The sequence below is a fragment of the Hemiscyllium ocellatum genome (genome assembly GCF_020745735.1).
Source record: "Hemiscyllium ocellatum isolate sHemOce1 chromosome 27 unlocalized genomic scaffold, sHemOce1.pat.X.cur. SUPER_27_unloc_16, whole genome shotgun sequence".
In the NCBI taxonomy this organism is placed as follows: Eukaryota; Metazoa; Chordata; class Chondrichthyes; order Orectolobiformes; family Hemiscylliidae; genus Hemiscyllium; species Hemiscyllium ocellatum.
Genome location: NW_026867483.1, coordinates 658,414 through 680,417, shown reverse-complemented (window position 1 = coordinate 680,417; position 22,004 = coordinate 658,414). Strand labels below are relative to the sequence as shown.

The 22,004-nt window shown below is 50.3% G+C and overlaps 7 non-coding genes across 7 annotated transcripts; all 7 read right to left on the bottom strand.

Moving 5' to 3' along the window:
- Positions 1-2,129: 2,129 nt before the first annotated feature.
- Positions 2,130-2,201, bottom strand: trnam-cau (transfer RNA methionine (anticodon CAU)). The gene has a single exon. It is a non-coding gene; the product is annotated as a tRNA-Met (tRNA).
- Positions 2,202-5,411: 3,210 nt separating this feature from the next.
- On the bottom strand, positions 5,412-5,483 carry trnam-cau (transfer RNA methionine (anticodon CAU)). Its single transcript has one exon. It is a non-coding gene; the product is annotated as a tRNA-Met (tRNA).
- Positions 5,484-8,697: 3,214 nt separating this feature from the next.
- Positions 8,698-8,769, bottom strand: trnam-cau (transfer RNA methionine (anticodon CAU)). The gene has a single exon. It is a non-coding gene; the product is annotated as a tRNA-Met (tRNA).
- A 3,210-nt stretch (positions 8,770-11,979) lies between these two features.
- On the bottom strand, positions 11,980-12,051 carry trnam-cau (transfer RNA methionine (anticodon CAU)). The gene has a single exon. It is a non-coding gene; the product is annotated as a tRNA-Met (tRNA).
- Positions 12,052-15,252: 3,201 nt separating this feature from the next.
- Positions 15,253-15,324, bottom strand: trnam-cau (transfer RNA methionine (anticodon CAU)). Its single transcript has one exon. It is a non-coding gene; the product is annotated as a tRNA-Met (tRNA).
- A 3,206-nt stretch (positions 15,325-18,530) lies between these two features.
- On the bottom strand, positions 18,531-18,602 carry trnam-cau (transfer RNA methionine (anticodon CAU)). Its single transcript has one exon. It is a non-coding gene; the product is annotated as a tRNA-Met (tRNA).
- Positions 18,603-21,815: 3,213 nt separating this feature from the next.
- trnam-cau (transfer RNA methionine (anticodon CAU)) lies at positions 21,816-21,887 on the bottom strand. The gene has a single exon. It is a non-coding gene; the product is annotated as a tRNA-Met (tRNA).
- Positions 21,888-22,004: the final 117 nt, after the last annotated feature.

The window sequence follows — 22,004 nt, the reverse complement described above, 5'->3', positions numbered from 1 at the left end:
TATGACACCCGAGCGGCCAGTGACAAGCATTACCCTCCTCACCATGGGATACAGAGAACAGGAGAAGACCACGCAGATCTCCACGAGTGTATCAACTCGACTGTGCACATTGGGCCAGTATATCACTGTGAAATATTTATGTCCAAGCTTTTTTCCGGAAGCAGATGAGAAGGCGAGGTGCAGAACAGAGCGCAGTTATACGGGAAAGCTGCTAAAGACGACATTGAGTGAATAGGAGAGAGTGGGTTATGGTCCCAACACGCACCCGTTGTGCCAGGGGTTACACTTCGGGTCCACTCTTCCTTCACTCGCAACACCCCACACCCACCTCCCATAGTGCCAAGTCGCTTTCGCCTGCAACCGCCGAATGTGTAACACCTGCCCATTTACCTGCTCCCTCCTGAATATCCAAGGGCTCAAACATACCTGCCAGGTGAAGCAGCACTTTTGCCACAACCTAGTCCACTGCATTCGCTACTCACAGTGTCGTTTCCCCAATGTAGCATGAAGCATAAACTGGGTGACTGCTTCGCTGAACATCCCGGTTCTGCCCGCAGGAAAAAGGCCCTGACCTGGCGGTTGTCTGCCACTTTAACACATCATCACCCTGTTCCCTGACCAACATCTCTGTCTCAGGCTTGCAGCAGTGTTCTAGCTCCAGATGAAAGAACAACAACTCATTTTCCACTTGGAGACCTTACAGCCCTCCGGTCTTCAATATCGAGTTCCATAACTTTAGGGCCTGAACTCCCCCATGTCCTTGACCCCTACCACACACAAACGACTCCTTGTTATCACCTCGTCTGCTATGACACACTACGTATTGTTAGCCACTAACAGTCTCCATGAGCAGCTATTCGCCCTCTCACGCGGATCGTTATTCACTCCTACGTCCTTCCTATTGTTCTCTCTCTCTGAGCTGGCGGCAAACACAGCAATGTACATTGGAGACTCTGAGCCAGCTGAAAGTTGCTCAGTGTGAAGTACATTCCACATTGCTCCAAGAATTGCAAGCAGCAAAGCGTTTCCAGAACTTCTGCTTGTCATTTTGTCCCCGGGGCGATGATGTTTGTCTCATCCCCAGGAACTGGACTATCTCCACTCCTCGATAATTAAACCAATTTATTTCTACTTGCACGTTGTTCTGGGGGTTGGGGGGGGGCGGGGTGTAGGGTGGGGGCGGGTAGAGTCTCTCTCTCTCTCTCTCTCTCTCTCACTCTCTGAAACCGTTGGGGTGAGAGGTGTCAGTTGCATTAATGCGGGGAACATGAACAACTTTGATTGTGAACTTTCTCCAAAGGTCTGTTATCGGAGCGATAGAAAGATGCTGTGCTGGCAGGACAGAGAGAAATGGACACCGAGGACTCTTCGCCCAGGTAAATTCACATTGTTGTGCAGCCTTCTTGGTGTTCAGAAATCGTCTTCACGCAGCAATCTTACGGAAAGTCTATTGCAAAGTGGGCATCGCTTTCTTTGTTGCTACCGCGCAGCAGTTAACATCTGAGCCCCAAGTGTCCCAGATGAAGAGACTCCGAGTGAAACCTTCACTCACTGAGAGTCCTCCCCACGGCCCTGAGCTGAGGGACTGCAGGCAGTCCAACACGGAAGGGACGGTTAAAAATGAACCAGTTTTGCTCCCTCAGCCTCTCTGTCCCAGAGACAGGCAGTGGGACGCCATAAACACGTAGCACCATTCTCGCGTAGACACAAGCCGTTCAACCCATCGAATCCACGCCGATTGCCTGTCTCCTCTCTCTCTCTGAGGTTATTCACAATCGGTGGGATCCGTCCTAATCGTGGGGGAACTGTGTCTGAGTCGTGATGAGGTTTTTGACATGCTTGTCATTCACGTCTGAACCAGGGTAGCGAATTACTGCAGGGAATGGACGAAACCGCAAGACATTTGTTTCAACTTGACCAGCTGATTGGCATCGCAGAGAACTGGTTTTGCGATCCAGTTCAGAATAAAAACCGCCGAACAACAGAATGCCACTGAGACCTCTAAAACCACGCACCTTGCATGGAGTGGATTTGGCGAGTGCATCGATATGCTACATGCCATTCGGGTATGCAGCTGGCAGAAGAGAGCACCGATCCAAAGGAAATCAGCTCGAGGTGACATTGAATAATAGCAGAGGATGGTTTCGATCCATCGACCTCTGGGTTATGGGCCCAGCACGCTCCCGCTGCGCCACTCTGCTGCCACGCTCTGAGCCCTGTCCACAGAGCGATTCAGCTTTTCATCTGGCACGCGGCTCGCACGTTCGAGACTGATGTCAAAGACCTCCGCTGCTGTCGTGTGATATGCTGTTTCGCAGACGTACGGAGGCTGTGTAAATAGAAACGTTTTTACTAAATTCCCACATTCTGTTGGTCGAACTGTGATTGATTTCACACTGAATCACAACATGTGTCGCAGCGCAGACGGAGGCCATGCGGCCCACCTTCGCTCTGCTGGTTCTATACTTAAGTCAACGTGTGTCTATTCGTTTCATTCTCAGCGTAAATCTGCACATCTGAACGTGACCACCGAATTCCCTTTTGTGTTCATTGAATCTTCCTCTTTGTCAATGTCCGACAGGGACTTACTGACACTAACCACTCCCTGTACGAAAACGTTCTTCCTCCTGTCACTTTTACTTGTTTTCCTGGTGACCTTAAAATTCTGCCGAATCGTTGTGGACCTTTCAGGTGTGGGAACATTTTCACAACATTATTTCCTGTTTCTAGGTCCCTCATGACTTGGAAAACTTCGGTTCTCCGAGGAGAGCTGTCCCAATTTTCCAATCTACCTTCATTGCTGACATTCCCCAAACACCGCACAGCTCACGTCAACCTGTTCGACACTACATCCAACCATTTCACTTCCCTGTTTTCTGCCTTGTCCGTACTCCAGACAGCCCAACCTCGTTTCACCAAGGTGCTTTTTGAGAAAATTAATCAGGCAGTTTTGCACAAGTCAAGTTTTAGAAAAACCTCGGGCTCGTCCGGGATTTGAACCCGGGACCTCTCGCAACTCATCACAGTAAGGCACCCAAAGCGAGAATCATACGCCTAGACCAACGAGCCAGCGAGCCGGCGCGCGATGATTGCCCCACACCGCTTGAGTGACCTGAGACGTGCTCACTATGAAATACATTTGAGATTGCTCTAAGAATTGCTAGCGGCAAAGAGTTTCTCGAACAGCTGCTTCTCATTCAGTCTCCCTGCTGCTGTTTGTCACGTCCCCAGGAACCGGGCTCTCTCCACTGGCAGATAATTCAACCATTTTGTTTTGAAACTCTTCTATGACACCCGAGCGGCCAGTGACAAGCATTACCCTCCTCACCATGGGATACAGAGAACAGGAGAAGACCACGCAGATCTCCACGAGTGTATCAACTCGACTGTGCACATTGGGCCAGTATATCACTGTGAAATATTTATGTCCAAGCTTTTTTCCGAAGCAGATGAGAAGGCGAGGTGCAGAACAGAGCGCAGTTATACGGGAAAGCTGCTAAAGACGACATTGAGTGAATAGGAGAGAGTGGGTTATGGTCCCAACACGCACCCGTTGTGCCAGGGTTACACTTCGGGTCCACTCTTCCTTCACTCGCAACACCCCACACCCACCTCCCATAGTGCCAAGTCGCTTTCGCCTGCAACCGCCGAATGTGTAACACCTGCCCATTTACCTGCTCCCTCCTGAATATCCAAGGGCTCAAACATACCTGCCAGGTGAAGCAGCACTTTTGCCACAACCTAGTCCACTGCATTCGCTACTCACAGTGTCGTTTCCCCAATGTAGCATGAAGCATAAACTGGGTGACTGCTTCGCTGAACATCCCGGTTCTGCCCGCAGGAAAAAGGCCCTGACCTGGCGGTTGTCTGCCACTTTAACACATCACCCTGTTCCCTGACCAACATCTCTGTCTCAGGCTTGCAGCAGTGTTCTAGCTCCAGATGAAAGAACAACAACTCATTTTCCACTTGGAGACCTTACAGCCCTCCGGTCTTCAATATCGAGTTCCATAACTTTAGGGCCTGAACTCCCCCATGTCCTTGACCCCTACCACACAAACGACTCCTTGTTATCACCTCGTCTGCTATGACACACTACGTATTGTTAGCCACTAACAGTCTCCATGAGCAGCTATTCGCCCTCTCACGCGGATCGTTATTCACTCCTACGTCCTTCCTATTGTTCTCTCTCTCTGAGCTGGCGGCAAACACAGCAATGTACATTGGAGACTCTGAGCCAGCTGAAAGTTGCTCAGTGTGAAGTACATTCCACATTGCTCCAAGAATTGCAAGCAGCAAAGCGTTTCCAGAACTTCTGCTTGTCATTTTGTCCCCGGGGCGATGATGTTTGTCTCATCCCCAGGAACTGGACTATCTCCACTCCTCGATAATTAAACCAATTTATTTCTACTTGCACGTTGTTCTGGGGGTTGGGGGGGGGGGGGGGCGGTGTAGGGTGGGGGCGGGTAGAGTCTCTCTCTCTCTCTCTCTCTCTCTCACTCTCTGAAACCGTTGGGGTGAGAGGTGTCAGTTGCATTAATGCGGGGAACATGAACAACTTTGATTGTGAACTTTCTCCAAAGGTCTGTTATCGGAGCGATAGAAAGATGCTGTGCTGGCAGGACAGAGAGAAATGGACACCGAGGACTCTTCGCCCAGGTAAATTCACATTGTTGTGCAGCCTTCTTGGTGTTCAGAAATCGTCTTCACGCAGCAATCTTACGGAAAGTCTATTGCAAAGTGGGCATCGCTTTCTTTGTTGCTACCGCGCAGCAGTTAACATCTGAGCCCCAAGTGTCCCAGATGAAGAGACTCCGAGTGAAACCTTCACTCACTGAGAGTCCTCCCCACGGCCCTGAGCTGAGGGACTGCAGGCAGTCCAACACGGAAGGGACGGTTAAAAATGAACCAGTTTTGCTCCCTCAGCCTCTCTGTCCCAGAGACAGGCAGTGGGACGCCATAAACACGTAGCACCATTCTCGCGTAGACACAAGCCGTTCAACCCATCGAATCCACGCCGATTGCCTGTCTCTCTCTCTCTCTGAGGTTATTCACAATCGGTGGGATCCGTCCTAATCGTGGGGGAACTGTGTCTGAGTCGTGATGAGGTTTTTGACATGCTTGTCATTCACGTCTGAACCAGGGTAGCGAATTACTGCAGGGAATGGACGAAACCGCAAGACATTTGTTTCAACTTGACCAGCTGATTGGCATCGCAGAGAACTGGTTTTGCGATCCAGTTCAGAATAAAAACCGCCGAACAACAGAATGCCACTGAGACCTCTAAAACCACGCACCTTGCATGGAGTGGATTTGGCGAGTGCATCGATATGCTACATGCCATTCGGGTATGCAGCTGGCAGAAGAGAGCACCGATCCAAAGGAAATCAGCTCGAGGTGACATTGAATAATAGCAGAGGATGGTTTCGATCCATCGACCTCTGGGTTATGGGCCCAGCACGCTCCCGCTGCGCCACTCTGCTGCCACGCTCTGAGCCCTGTCCACAGAGCGATTCAGCTTTTCATCTGGCACGCGGCTCGCACGTTCGAGACTGATGTCAAAGACCTCCGCTGCTGTCGTGTGATATGCTGTTTCGCAGACGTACGGAGGCTGTGTAAATAGAAACGTTTTTACTAAATTCCCACATTCTGTTGGTCGAACTGTGATGTGATTTCACACTGAATCACAACATGTGTCGCAGCGCAGACGGAGGCCATGCGGCCCACCTTCGCTCTGCTGGTTCTATACTTAAGTCAACGTGTGTCTATTCGTTTCATTCTCTCAGCGTAAATCTGCACATCTGAACGTGACCACCGAATTCCCTTTTGTGTTCATTGAATCTTCCTCTTTGTCAATGTCCGACAGGGACTTACTGACACTAACCACTCCCTGTACGAAAACGTTCTTCCTCCTGTCACTTTTACTTGTTTTCCTGGTGACCTTAAAATTCTGCCGAATCGTTGTGGACCTTTCAGGTGTGGGAACATTTTCACAACATTATTTCCTGTTTCTAGGTCCCTCATGACTTGGAAAACTTCGGTTCTCCGAGGAGAGCTGTCCCAATTTTCCAATCTACCTTCATTGCTGACATTCCCCAAACACCGCACAGCTCACGTCAACCTGTTCGACACTACATCCAACCATTTCACTTCCCTGTTTTCTGCCTTGTCCGTACTCCAGACAGCCCAACCTCGTTTCACCAAGGTGCTTTTTGAGAAAATTAATCAGGCAGTTTTGCACAAGTCAAGTTTTAGAAAAACCTCGGGCTCGTCCGGGATTTGAACCCGGGACCTCTCGCAACTCATCACAGTAAGGCACCCAAAGCGAGAATCATACGCCTAGACCAACGAGCCAGCGAGCCGGCGCGCGATGATTGCCCCACACCGCTTGAGTGACCTGAGACGTGCTCACTATGAAATACATTTGAGATTGCTCTAAGAATTGCTAGCGGCAAAGAGTTTCTCGAACAGCTGCTTCTCATTCAGTCTCCCTGCTGCTGTTTGTCACGTCCCCAGGAACCGGGCTCTCTCCACTGGCAGATAATTCAACCATTTTGTTTTGAAACTCTTCTATGACACCCGAGCGGCCAGTGACAAGCATTACCCTCCTCACCATGGGATACAGAGAACAGGAGAAGACCACGCAGATCTCCACGAGTGTATCAACTCGACTGTGCACATTGGGCCAGTATATCACTGTGAAATATTTATGTCCAAGCTTTTTTCCGGAAGCAGATGAGAAGGCGAGGTGCAGAACAGAGCGCAGTTATACGGAAAGCTGCTAAAGACGACATTGAGTGAATAGGAGAGAGTGGGTTATGGTCCCAACACGCACCCGTTGTGCCAGGGGTTACACTTCGGGTCCACTCTCCTTCACTCACTCGCAACACCCCACACCCACCTCCCATAGTGCCAAGTCGCTTTCGCCTGCAACCGCCGAATGTGTAACACCTGCCCATTTACCTGCTCCCTCCTGAATATCCAAGGGCTCAAACATACCTGCCAGGTGAAGCAGCACTTTTGCCACAACCTAGTCCACTGCATTCGCTACTCACAGTGTCGTTTCCCCAATGTAGCATGAAGCATAAACTGGGTGACTGCTTCGCTGAACATCCCGGTTCTGCCCGCAGGAAAAAGGCCCTGACCTGGCGGTTGTCTGCCACTTTAACACATCACCCTGTTCCCTGACCAACATCTCTGTCTCAGGCTTGCAGCAGTGTTCTAGCTCCAGATGAAAGAACAACAACTCATTTTCCACTTGGAGACCTTACAGCCCTCCGGTCTTCAATATCGAGTTCCATAACTTTAGGGCCTGAACTCCCCCATGTCCTTGACCCCTACCACACAAACGACTCCTTGTTATCACCTCGTCTGCTATGACACACTACGTATTGTTAGCCACTAACAGTCTCCATGAGCAGCTATTCGCCCTCTCACGCGGATCGTTATTCACTCCTACGTCCTTCCTATTGTTCTCTCTCTCTGAGCTGGCGGCAAACACAGCAATGTACATTGGAGACTCTGAGCCAGCTGAAAGTTGCTCAGTGTGAAGTACATTCCACATTGCTCCAAGAATTGCAAGCAGCAAAGCGTTTCCAGAACTTCTGCTTGTCATTTGTCCCCGGGGCGATGATGTTTGTCTCATCCCCAGGAACTGGACTATCTCCACTCCTCGATAATTAAACCAATTTATTTCTACTTGCACGTTGTTCTGGGGGTTGGGGGGGGGCGGGGTGTAGGGTGGGGGCGGGTAGAGTCTCTCTCTCTCTCTCTCTCTCTCACTCTCTGAAACCGTTGGGGTGAGAGGTGTCAGTTGCATTAATGCGGGGAACATGAACAACTTTGATTGTGAACTTTCTCCAAAGGTCTGTTATCGGAGCGATAGAAAGATGCTGTGCTGGCAGGACAGAGAGAAATGGACACCGAGGACTCTTCGCCCAGGTAAATTCACATTGTTGTGCAGCCTTCTTGGTGTTCAGAAATCGTCTTCACGCAGCAATCTTACGGAAAGTCTATTGCAAAGTGGGCATCGCTTTCTTTGTTGCTACCGCGCAGCAGTTAACATCTGAGCCCCAAGTGTCCCAGATGAAGAGACTCCGAGTGAAACCTTCACTCACTGAGAGTCCTCCCCACGGCCCTGAGCTGAGGGACTGCAGGCAGTCCAACACGGAAGGGACGGTTAAAAATGAACCAGTTTTGCTCCCTCAGCCTCTCTGTCCCAGAGACAGGCAGTGGGACGCCATAAACACGTAGCACCATTCTCGCGTAGACACAAGCCGTTCAACCCATCGAATCCACGCCGATTGCCTGTCTCTCTCTCTCTCTCTCTGAGGTTATTCACAATCGGTGGGATCCGTCCTAATCGTGGGGGAACTGTGTCTGAGTCGTGATGAGGTTTTTGACATGCTTGTCATTCACGTCTGAACCAGGGTAGCGAATTACTGCAGGGAATGGACGAAACCGCAAGACATTTGTTTCAACTTGACCAGCTGATTGGCATCGCAGAGAACTGGTTTTGCGATCCAGTTCAGAATAAAAACCGCCGAACAACAGAATGCCACTGAGACCTCTAAAACCACGCACCTTGCATGGAGTGGATTTGGCGAGTGCATCGATATGCTACATGCCATTCGGGTATGCAGCTGGCAGAAGAGAGCACCGATCCAAAGGAAATCAGCTCGAGGTGACATTGAATAATAGCAGAGGATGGTTTCGATCCATCGACCTCTGGGTTATGGGCCCAGCACGCTCCCGCTGCGCCACTCTGCTGCCACGCTCTGAGCCCTGTCCACAGAGCGATTCAGCTTTTCATCTGGCACGCGGCTCGCACGTTCGAGACTGATGTCAAAGACCTCCGCTGCTGTCGTGTGATATGCTGTTTCGCAGACGTACGGAGGCTGTGTAAATAGAAACGTTTTTACTAAATTCCCACATTCTGTTGGTCGAACTGTGATGTGATTTCACACTGAATCACAACATGTGTCGCAGCGCAGACGGAGGCCATGCGGCCCACCTTCGCTCTGCTGGTTCTATACTTAAGTCAACGTGTGTCTATTCGTTTCATTCTCAGCGTAAATCTGCACATCTGAACGTGACCACCGAATTCCCTTTTGTGTTCATTGAATCTTCCTCTTTGTCAATGTCCGACAGGGACTTACTGACACTAACCACTCCCTGTACGAAAACGTTCTTCCTCCTGTCACTTTTACTTGTTTTCCTGGTGACCTTAAAATTCTGCCGAATCGTTGTGGACCTTTCAGGTGTGGGAACATTTTCACAACATTATTTCCTGTTTCTAGGTCCCTCATGACTTGGAAAACTTCGGTTCTCCGAGGAGAGCTGTCCCAATTTTCCAATCTACCTTCATTGCTGACATTCCCCAAACACCGCACAGCTCACGTCAACCTGTTCGACACTACATCCAACCATTTCACTTCCCTGTTTTCTGCCTTGTCCGTACTCCAGACAGCCCAACCTCGTTTCACCAAGGTGCTTTTTGAGAAAATTAATCAGGCAGTTTTGCACAAGTCAAGTTTTAGAAAAACCTCGGGCTCGTCCGGGATTTGAACCCGGGACCTCTCGCAACTCATCACAGTAAGGCACCCAAAGCGAGAATCATACGCCTAGACCAACGAGCCAGCGAGCCGGCGCGCGATGATGCCCCACACCGCTTGAGTGACCTGAGACGTGCTCACTATGAAATACATTTGAGATTGCTCTAAGAATTGCTAGCGGCAAAGAGTTTCTCGAACAGCTGCTTCTCATTCAGTCTCCCTGCTGCTGTTTGTCACGTCCCCAGGAACCGGGCTCTCTCCACTGGCAGATAATTCAACCATTTTGTTTTGAAACTCTTCTATGACACCCGAGCGGCCAGTGACAAGCATTACCCTCCTCACCATGGGATACAGAGAACAGGAGAAGACCACGCAGATCTCCACGAGTGTATCAACTCGACTGTGCACATTGGGCCAGTATATCACTGTGAAATATTTATGTCCAAGCTTTTTTCCGGAAGCAGATGAGAAGGCGAGGTGCAGAACAGAGCGCAGTTATACGGGAAAGCTGCTAAAGACGACATTGAGTGAATAGGAGAGAGTGGTTTATGGTCCCAACACGCACCCGTTGTGCCAGGGGTTACACTTCGGGTCCACTCTTCCTTCACTCGCAACACCCCACACCCACCTCCCATAGTGCCAAGTCGCTTTCGCCTGCAACCGCCGAATGTGTAACACCTGCCCATTTACCTGCTCCCTCCTGAATATCCAAGGGCTCAAACATACCTGCCAGGTGAAGCAGCACTTTTGCCACAACCTAGTCCACTGCATTCGCTACTCACAGTGTCGTTTCCCCAATGTAGCATGAAGCATAAACTGGGTGACTGCTTCGCTGAACATCCCGGTTCTGCCCGCAGGAAAAAGGCCCTGACCTGGCGGTTGTCTGCCACTTTAACACATCACCCTGTTCCCTGACCAACATCTCTGTCTCAGGCTTGCAGCAGTGTTCTAGCTCCAGATGAAAGAACAACAACTCATTTTCCACTTGGAGACCTTACAGCCCTCCGGTCTTCAATATCGAGTTCCATAACTTTAGGGCCTGAACTCCCCCATGTCCTTGACCCCTACCACACAAACGACTCCTTGTTATCACCTCGTCTGCTATGACACACTACGTATTGTTAGCCACTAACAGTCTCCATGAGCAGCTATTCGCCCTCTCACGCGGATCGTTATTCACTCCTACGTCCTTCCTATTGTTCTCTCTCTCTGAGCTGGCGGCAAACACAGCAATGTACATTGGAGACTCTGAGCCAGCTGAAAGTTGCTCAGTGTGAAGTACATTCCACATTGCTCCAAGAATTGCAAGCAGCAAAGCGTTTCCAGAACTTCTGCTTGTCATTTTGTCCCCGGGCGATGATGTTTGTCTCATCCCCAGGAACTGGACTATCTCCACTCCTCGATAATTAAACCAATTTATTTCTACTTGCACGTTGTTCTGGGGTTGGGGGGGGGGGGCGGGGTGTAGGGTGGGGGCGGGTAGAGTCTCTCTCTCTCTCTCTCTCTCTCTCACTCTCTGAAACCGTTGGGGTGAGAGGTGTCAGTTGCATTAATGCGGGGAACATGAACAACTTTGATTGTGAACTTTCTCCAAAGGTCTGTTATCGGAGCGATAGAAAGATGCTGTGCTGGCAGGACAGAGAGAAATGGACACCGAGGACTCTTCGCCCAGGTAAATTCACATTGTTGTGCAGCCTTCTTGGTGTTCAGAAATCGTCTTCACGCAGCAATCTTACGGAAAGTCTATTGCAAAGTGGGCATCGCTTTCTTTGTTGCTACCGCGCAGCAGTTAACATCTGAGCCCCAAGTGTCCCAGATGAAGAGACTCCGAGTGAAACCTTCACTCACTGAGAGTCCTCCCCACGGCCCTGAGCTGAGGGACTGCAGGCAGTCCAACACGGAAGGGACGGTTAAAAATGAACCAGTTTTGCTCCCTCAGCCTCTCTGTCCCAGAGACAGGCAGTGGGACGCCATAAACACGTAGCACCATTCTCGCGTAGACACAAGCCGTTCAACCCATCGAATCCACGCCGATTGCCTGTCTCTCTCTCTCTCTCTGAGGTTATTCACAATCGGTGGGATCCGTCCTAATCGTGGGGGACTGTGTCTGAGTCGTGATGAGGTTTTTGACATGCTTGTCATTCACGTCTGAACCAGGGTAGCGAATTACTGCAGGGAATGGACGAAACCGCAAGACATTTGTTTCAACTTGACCAGCTGATTGGCATCGCAGAGAACTGGTTTTGCGATCCAGTTCAGAATAAAAACCGCCGAACAACAGAATGCCACTGAGACCTCTAAAACCACGCACCTTGCATGGAGTGGATTTGGCGAGTGCATCGATATGCTACATGCCATTCGGGTATGCAGCTGGCAGAAGAGAGCACCGATCCAAAGGAAATCAGCTCGAGGTGACATTGAATAATAGCAGAGGATGGTTTCGATCCATCGACCTCTGGGTTATGGGCCCAGCACGCTCCCGCTGCGCCACTCTGCTGCCACGCTCTGAGCCCTGTCCACAGAGCGATTCAGCTTTTCATCTGGCACGCGGCTCGCACGTTCGAGACTGATGTCAAAGACCTCCGCTGCTGTCGTGTGATATGCTGTTTCGCAGACGTACGGAGGCTGTGTAAATAGAAACGTTTTTACTAAATTCCCACATTCTGTTGGTCGAACTGTGATGTGATTTCACACTGAATCACAACATGTGTCGCAGCGCAGACGGAGGCCATGCGGCCCACCTTCGCTCTGCTGGTTCTATACTTAAGTCAACGTGTGTCTATTCGTTTCATTCTCAGCGTAAATCTGCACATCTGAACGTGACCACCGAATTCCCTTTTGTGTTCATTGAATCTTCCTCTTTGTCAATGTCCGACAGGGACTTACTGACACTAACCACTCCCTGTACGAAAACGTTCTTCCTCCTGTCACTTTTACTTGTTTTCCTGGTGACCTTAAAATTCTGCCGAATCGTTGTGGACCTTTCAGGTGTGGGAACATTTTCACAACATTATTTCCTGTTTCTAGGTCCCTCATGACTTGGAAAACTTCGGTTCTCCGAGGAGAGCTGTCCCAATTTTCCAATCTACCTTCATTGCTGACATTCCCCAAACACCGCACAGCTCACGTCAACCTGTTCGACACTACATCCAACCATTTCACTTCCCTGTTTTCTGCCTTGTCCGTACTCCAGACAGCCCAACCTCGTTTCACCAAGGTGCTTTTTGAGAAAATTAATCAGGCAGTTTTGCACAAGTCAAGTTTTAGAAAAACCTCGGGCTCGTCCGGATTTGAACCCGGGACCTCTCGCAACTCATCACAGTACGGCACCCAAAGCGAGAATCATACGCCTAGACCAACGAGCCAGCGAGCCGGCGCGCGATGATTGCCCCACACCGCTTGAGTGACCTGAGACGTGCTCACTATGAAATACATTTGAGATTGCTCTAAGAATTGCTAGCGGCAAAGAGTTTCTCGAACAGCTGCTTCTCATTCAGTCTCCCTGCTGCTGTTTGTCACGTCCCCAGGAACCGGGCTCTCTCCACTGGCAGATAATTCAACCATTTTGTTTTGAAACTCTTCTATGACACCCGAGCGGCCAGTGACAAGCATTACCCTCCTCACCATGGGATACAGAGAACAGGAGAAGACCACGCAGATCTCCACGAGTGTATCAACTCGACTGTGCACATTGGGCCAGTATATCACTGTGAAATATTTATGTCCAAGCTTTTTTCCGGAAGCAGATGAGAAGGCGAGGTGCAGAACAGAGCGCAGTTATACGGGAAAGCTGCTAAAGACGACATTGAGTGAATAGGAGAGAGTGGGTTATGGTCCCAACACGCACCCGTTGTGCCAGGGGTTACACTTCGGGTCCACTCTTCCTTCACTCGCAACACCCCACACCCACCTCCCATAGTGCCAAGTCGCTTTCGCCTGCAACCGCCGAATGTGTAACACCTGCCCATTTACCTGCTCCCTCCTGAATATCCAAGGGCTCAAACATACCTGCCAGGTGAAGCAGCACTTTTGCCACAACCTAGTCCACTGCATTCGCTACTCACAGTGTCGTTTCCCCAATGTAGCATGAAGCATAAACTGGGTGACTGCTTCGCTGAACATCCCGGTTCTGCCCGCAGGAAAAAGGCCCTGACCTGGCGGTTGTCTGCCACTTTAACACATCACCCTGTTCCCTGACCAACATCTCTGTCTCAGGCTTGCAGCAGTGTTCTAGCTCCAGATGAAAGAACAACAACTCATTTTCCACTTGGAGACCTTACAGCCCTCCGGTCTTCAATATCGAGTTCCATAACTTTAGGGCCTGAACTCCCCCATGTCCTTGACCCCTACCACACAAACGACTCCTTGTTATCACCTCGTCTGCTATGACACACTACGTATTGTTAGCCACTAACAGTCTCCATGAGCAGCTATTCGCCCTCTCACGCGGATCGTTATTCACTCCTACGTCCTTCCTATTGTTCTCTCTCTCTGAGCTGGCGGCAAACACAGCAATGTACATTGGAGACTCTGAGCCAGCTGAAAGTTGCTCAGTGTGAAGTACATTCCACATTGCTCCAAGAATTGCAAGCAGCAAAGCGTTTCCAGAACTTCTGCTTGTCATTTTGTCCCCGGGCGATGATGTTTGTCTCATCCCCAGGAACTGGACTATCTCCACTCCTCGATAATTAAACCAATTTATTTCTACTTGCACGTTGTTCTGGGGGTGGGGGGGGCGGGTGTAGGGTGGGGCGGGTAGAGTCTCTCTCCTCTCTCTCTCTCTCTCACTCTCTGAAACCGTTGGGGTGAGAGGTGTCAGTTGCATTAATGCGGGGAACATGAACAACTTTGATTGTGAACTTTCTCCAAAGGTCTGTTATCGGAGCGATAGAAAGATGCTGTGCTGGCAGGACAGAGAGAAATGGACACCGAGGACTCTTCGCCCAGGTAAATTCACATTGTTGTGCAGCCTTCTTGGTGTTCAGAAATCGTCTTCACGCAGCAATCTTACGGAAAGTCTATTGCAAAGTGGGCATCGCTTTCTTTGTTGCTACCGCGCAGCAGTTAACATCTGAGCCCCAAGTGTCCCAGATGAAGAGACTCCGAGTGAAACCTTCACTCACTGAGAGTCCTCCCCACGGCCCTGAGCTGAGGGACTGCAGGCAGTCCAACACGGAAGGGACGGTTAAAAATGAACCAGTTTTGCTCCCTCAGCCTCTCTGTCCCAGAGACAGGCAGTGGGACGCCATAAACACGTAGCACCATTCTCGCGTAGACACAAGCCGTTCAACCCATCGAATCCACGCCGATTGCCTGTCTCTCTCTCTCTCTGAGGTTATTCACAATCGGTGGGATCCGTCCTAATCGTGGGGAACTGTGTCTGAGTCGTGATGAGGTTTTTGACATGCTTGTCATTCACGTCTGAACCAGGGTAGCGAATTACTGCAGGGAATGGACGAAACCGCAAGACATTTGTTTCAACTTGACCAGCTGATTGGCATCGCAGAGAACTGGTTTTGCGATCCAGTTCAGAATAAAAACCGCCGAACAACAGAATGCCACTGAGACCTCTAAAACCACGCACCTTGCATGGAGTGGATTTGGCGAGTGCATCGATATGCTACATGCCATTCGGGTATGCAGCTGGCAGAAGAGAGCACCGATCCAAAGGAAATCAGCTCGAGGTGACATTGAATAATAGCAGAGGATGGTTTCGATCCATCGACCTCTGGGTTATGGGCCCAGCACGCTCCCGCTGCGCCACTCTGCTGCCACGCTCTGAGCCCTGTCCACAGAGCGATTCAGCTTTTCATCTGGCACGCGGCTCGCACGTTCGAGACTGATGTCAAAGACCTCCGCTGCTGTCGTGTGATATGCTGTTTCGCAGACGTACGGAGGCTGTGTAAATAGAAACGTTTTTACTAAATTCCCACATTCTGTTGGTCGAACTGTGATGTGATTTCACACTGAATCACAACATGTGTCGCAGCGCAGACGGAGGCCATGCGGCCCACCTTCGCTCTGCTGGTTCTATACTTAAGTCAACGTGTGTCTATTCGTTTCATTCTCAGCGTAAATCTGCACATCTGAACGTGACCACCGAATTCCCTTTTGTGTTCATTGAATCTTCCTCTTTGTCAATGTCCGACAGGGACTTACTGACACTAACCACTCCCTGTACGAAAACGTTCTTCCTCCTGTCACTTTTACTTGTTTTCCTGGTGACCTTAAAATTCTGCCGAATCGTTGTGGACCTTTCAGGTGTGGGAACATTTTCACAACATTATTTCCTGTTTCTAGGTCCCTCATGACTTGGAAAACTTCGGTTCTCCGAGGAGAGCTGTCCCAATTTTCCAATCTACCTTCATTGCTGACATTCCCCAAACACCGCACAGCTCACGTCAACCTGTTCGACACTACATCCAACCATTTCACTTCCCTGTTTTCTGCCTTGTCCGTACTCCAGACAGCCCAACCTCGTTTCACCAAGGTGCTTTTTGAGAAAATTAATCAGGCAGTTTTGCACAAGTCAAGTTTTAGAAAAACCTCGGGCTCGTCCGGGATTTGAACCCGGGACCTCTCGCAACTCATCACAGTACGGCACCCAAAGCGAGAATCATACGCCTAGACCAACGAGCCAGCGAGCCGGCGCGCGATGAATGCCCCACACCGCTTGAGTGACCTGAGACGTGCTCACTATGAAATACATTTGAGATTGCTCTAAGAATTGCTAGCGGCAAAGAGTTTCTCGAACAGCTGCTTCTCATTCAGTCTCCCTGCTGCTGTTTGTCACGTCCCCAGGAACCGGGCTCTCTCCACTGGCAGATAATTCAACCATTTTGTTTTGAAACTCTTCTATGACACCCGAGCGGCCAGTGACAAGCATTACCCTCCTCACCATGGGATACAGAGAACAGGAGAAGACCACGCAGATCTCCACGAGTGTATCAACTCGACTGTGCACATTGGGCCAGTATATCACTGTGAAATATTTATGTCCAAGCTTTTTTCCGGAAGCAGATGAGAAGGCGAGGTGCAGAACAGAGCGCAGTTATACGGGAAAGCTGCTAAAGACGACATTGAGTGAATAGGAGAGAGTGGGTTATGGTCCCAACACGCACCCGTTGTGCCAGGGGTTACACTTCGGGTCCACTCTTCCTTCACTCGCAACACCCCACACCCACCTCCCATAGTGCCAAGTCGCTTTCGCCTGCAACCGCCGAATGTGTAACACCTGCCCATTTACCTGCTCCCTCCTGAATATCCAAGGGCTCAAACATACCTGCCAGGTGAAGCAGCACTTTTGCCACAACCTAGTCCACTGCATTCGCTACTCACAGTGTCGTTTCCCCAATGTAGCATGAAGCATAAACTGGGTGACTGCTTCGCTGAACATCCCGTTCTGCCCGCAGGAAAAAGGCCCTGACCTGGCGGTTGTCTGCCACTTTAACACATCACCCTGTTCCCTGACCAACATCTCTGTCTCAGGCTTGCAGCAGTGTTCTAGCTCCAGATGAAAGAACAACAACTCATTTTCCACTTGGAGACCTTACAGCCCTCCGGTCTTCAATATCGAGTTCCATAACTTTAGGGCCTGAACTCCCCCATGTCCTTGACCCCTACCACACAAACGACTCCTTGTTATCCCTCGTCTGCTATGACACACTACGTATTGTTAGCCACTAACAGTCTCCATGAGCAGCTATTCGCCCTCTCACGCGGATCGTTATTCACTCCTACGTCCTTCCTATTGTTCTCTCTCTCTGAGCTGGCGGCAAACACAGCAATGTACATTGGAGACTCTGAGCCAGCTGAAAGTTGCTCAGTGTGAAGTACATTCCACATTGCTCCAAGAATTGCAAGCAGCAAAGCGTTTCCAGAACTTCTGCTTGTCATTTTGTCCCCGGGCGATGATGTTTGTCTCATCCCCAGGAACTGGACTATCTCCACTCCTCGATAATTAAACCAATTTATTTCTACTTGCACGTTGTTCTGGGGGTTGGGTGGGGGGGGGCGGGGTGTAGGGTGGGGCGGGTAGAGTCTCTCTCTCTCTCTCTCTCTCTCACTCTCTGAAACCGTTGGGGTGAGAGGTGTCAGTTGCATTAATGCGGGGAACATGAACAACTTTGATTGTGAACTTTCTCCAAAGGTCTGTTATCGGAGCGATAGAAAGATGCTGTGCTGGCAGGACAGAGAGAAATGGACACCGAGGACTCTTCGCCCAGGTAAATTCACATTGTTGTGCAGCCTTCTTGGTGTTCAGAAATCGTCTTCACGCAGCAATCTTACGGAAAGTCTATTGCAAAGTGGGCATCGCTTTCTTTGTTGCTACCGCGCAGCAGTTAACATCTGAGCCCCAAGTGTCCAGATGAAGAGACTCCGAGTGAAACCTTCACTCACTGAGAGTCCTCCCCACGGCCCTGAGCTGAGGGACTGCAGGCAGTCCAACACGGAAGGGACGGTTAAAAATGAACCAGTTTTGCTCCCTCAGCCTCTCTGTCCCAGAGACAGGCAGTGGGACGCCATAAACACGTAGCACCATTCTCGCGTAGACACAAGCCGTTCAACCCATCGAATCCACGCCGATTGCCTGTCTCTCTCTCTCTCTGAGGTTATTCACAATCGGTGGGATCCGTCCTAATCGTGGGGGAACTGTGTCTGAGTCGTGATGAGGTTTTTGACATGCTTGTCATTCACGTCTGAACCAGGGTAGCGAATTACTGCAGGGAATGGACGAAACCGCAAGACATTTGTTTCAACTTGACCAGCTGATTGGCATCGCAGAGAACTGGTTTTGCGATCCAGTTCAGAATAAAAACCGCCGAACAACAGAATGCCACTGAGACCTCTAAAACCACGCACCTTGCATGGAGTGGATTTGGCGAGTGCATCGATATGCTACATGCCATTCGGGTATGCAGCTGGCAGAAGAGAGCACCGATCCAAAGGAAATCAGCTCGAGGTGACATTGAATAATAGCAGAGGATGGTTTCGATCCATCGACCTCTGGGTTATGGGCCCAGCACGCTCCCGCTGCGCCACTCTGCTGCCACGCTCTGAGCCCTGTCCACAGAGCGATTCAGCTTTTCATCTGGCACGCGGCTCGCACGTTCGAGACTGATGTCAAAGACCTCCGCTGCTGTCGTGTGATATGCTGTTTCGCAGACGTACGGAGGCTGTGTAAATAGAAACGTTTTTACTAAATTCCCACATTCTGTTGGTCGAACTGTGATTGATTTCACACTGAATCACAACATGTGTCGCAGCGCAGACGGAGGCCATGCGGCCCACCTTCGCTCTGCTGGTTCTATACTTAAGTCAACGTGTGTCTATTCGTTTCATTCTCAGCGTAAATCTGCACATCTGAACGTGACCACCGAATTCCCTTTTGTGTTCATTGAATCTTCCTCTTTGTCAATGTCCGACAGGGACTTACTGACACTAACCACTCCCTGTACGAAAACGTTCTTCCTCCTGTCACTTTTACTTGTTTTCCTGGTGACCTTAAAATTCTGCCGAATCGTTGTGGACCTTTCAGGTGTGGGAACATTTTCACAACATTATTTCCTGTTTCTAGGTCCCTCATGACTTGGAAAACTTCGGTTCTCCGAGGAGAGCTGTCCCAATTTTCCAATCTACCTTCATTGCTGACATTCCCCAAACACCGCACAGCTCACGTCAACCTGTTCGACACTACATCCAACCATTTCACTTCCCTGTTTTCTGCCTTGTCCGTACTCCAGACAGCCCAACCTCGTTTCACCAAGGTGCTTTTTGAGAAAATTAATCAGGCAGTTTTGCACAAGTCAAGTTTTAGAAAAACCTCGGGCTCGTCCGGGATTTGAACCCGGGACCTCTCGCAACTCATCACAGTAAGGCACCCAAAGCGAGAATCATACGCCTAGACCAACGAGCCAGCGAGCCGGCGCGCGATGAATGCCCCACACCGCTTGAGTGACCTGAGACGTGCTCACTATGAAATACATTTGAGATTGCTCTAAGAATTGCTAGCGGCAAAGAGTTTCTCGAACAGCTGCTTCTCATTCAGTCTCCCTGCTGCTGTTTGTCACGTCCCCAGGAACCGGGCTCTCTCCACTGGCAGATAATTCAACCATTTTGTTTTGAAACTCTTCTATGACACCCGAGCGGCCAGTGACAAGCATTACCCTCCTCACCATGGGATACAGAGAACAGGAGAAGACCACGCAGATCTCCACGAGTGTATCAACTCGACTGTGCACATTGGGCCAGTATATCACTGTGAAATATTTATGTCCAAGCTTTTTTCCGGAAGCAGATGAGAAGGCGAGGTGCAGAACAGAGCGCAGTTATACGGGAAAGCTGCTAAAGACGACATTGAGTGAATAGGAGAGAGTGGGTTATGGTCCCAACACGCACCCGTTGTGCCAGGGTTACACTTCGGGTCCACTCTTCCTTCACTCGCAACACCCCACACCCACCTCCCATAGTGCCAAGTCGCTTTCGCCTGCAACCGCCGAATGTGTAACACCTGCCCATTTACCTGCTCCCTCCTGAATATCCAAGGGCTCAAACATACCTGCCAGGTGAAGCAGCACTTTTGCCACAACCTAGTCCACTGCATTCGCTACTCACAGTGTCGTTTCCCCAATGTAGCATGAAGCATAAACTGGGTGACTGCTTCGCTGAACATCCCGGTTCTGCCCGCAGGAAAAAGGCCCTGACCTGGCGGTTGTCTGCCACTTTAACACATCACCCTGTTCCCTGACCAACATCTCTGTCTCAGGCTTGCAGCAGTGTTCTAGCTCCAGATGAAAGAACAACAACTCATTTTCCACTTGGAGACCTTACAGCCCTCCGGTCTTCAATATCGAGTTCCATAACTTTAGGGCCTGAACTCCCCCATGTCCTTGACCCCTACCACACAAACGACTCCTTGTTATCACCTCGTCTGCTATGACACACTACGTATTGTTAGCCACTAACAGTCTCCATGAGCAGCTATTCGCCCTCTCACGCGGATCGTTATTCACTCCTACGTCCTTCCTATTGTTCTCTCTCTCTGAGCTGGCGGCAAACACAGCAATGTACATTGGAGACTCTGAGCCAGCTGAAAGTTGCTCAGTGTGAAGTACATTCCACATTGCTCCAAGAATTGCAAGCAGCAAAGCGTTTCCAGAACTTCTGCTTGTCATTTTGTCCCCGGGGCGATGATGTTTGTCTCATCCCCAGGAACTGGACTATCTCCACTCCTCGATAATTAAACCAATTTATTTCTACTTGCACGTTGTTCTGGGGGTTGGGGGGGGGGGGGGCGGGGTGTAGGGTGGGGGCGGTAGAGTCTCTCTCTCTCTCTCTCTCTCTCTCTCACTCTCTGAAACCGTTGGGGTGAGAGGTGTCAGTTGCATTAATGCGGGGAACATGAACAACTTTGATTGTGAACTTTCTCCAAAGGTCTGTTATCGGAGCGATAGAAAGATGCTGTGCTGGCAGGACAGAGAGAAATGGACACCGAGGACTCTTCGCCCAGGTAAATTCACATTGTTGTGCAGCCTTCTTGGTGTTCAGAAATCGTCTTCACGCAGCAATCTTACGGAAAGTCTATTGCAAAGTGGGCATCGCTTTCTTTGTTGCTACCGCGCAGCAGTTAACATCTGAGCCCCAAGTGTCCCAGATGAAGAGACTCCGAGTGAAACCTTCACTCACTGAGAGTCCTCCCCACGGCCCTGAGCTGAGGGACTGCAGGCAGTCCAACACGGAAGGGACGGTAAAAATGAACCAGTTTTGCTCCCTCAGCCTCTCTGTCCCAGAGACAGGCAGTGGGACGCCATAAACACGTAGCACCATTCTCGCGTAGACACAAGCCGTTCAACCCATCGAATCCACGCCGATTGCCTGTCTCTCTCTCTCTCTCTGAGGTTATTCACAATCGGTGGGATCCGTCCTAATCGTGGGGGAACTGTGTCTGAGTCGTGATGAGGTTTTTGACATGCTTGTCATTCACGTCTGAACCAGGGTAGCGAATTACTGCAGGGATGGACGAAACCGCAAGACATTTGTTTCAACTTGACCAGCTGATTGGCATCGCAGAGAACTGGTTTTGCGATCCAGTTCAGAATAAAAACCGCCGAACAACAGAATGCCACTGAGACCTCTAAAACCACGCACCTTGCATGGAGTGGATTTGGCGAGTGCATCGATATGCTACATGCCATTCGGGTATGCAGCTGGCAGAAGAGAGCACCGATCCAAAGGAAATCAGCTCGAGGTGACATTGAATAATAGCAGAGGATGGTTTCGATCCATCGACCTCTGGGTTATGGGCCCAGCACGCTCCCGCTGCGCCACTCTGCTGCCACGCTCTGAGCCCTGTCCACAGAGCGATTCAGCTTTTCATCTGGCACGCGGCTCGCACGTTCGAGACTGATGTCAAAGACCTCCGCTGCTGTCGTGTGATATGCTGTTTCGCAG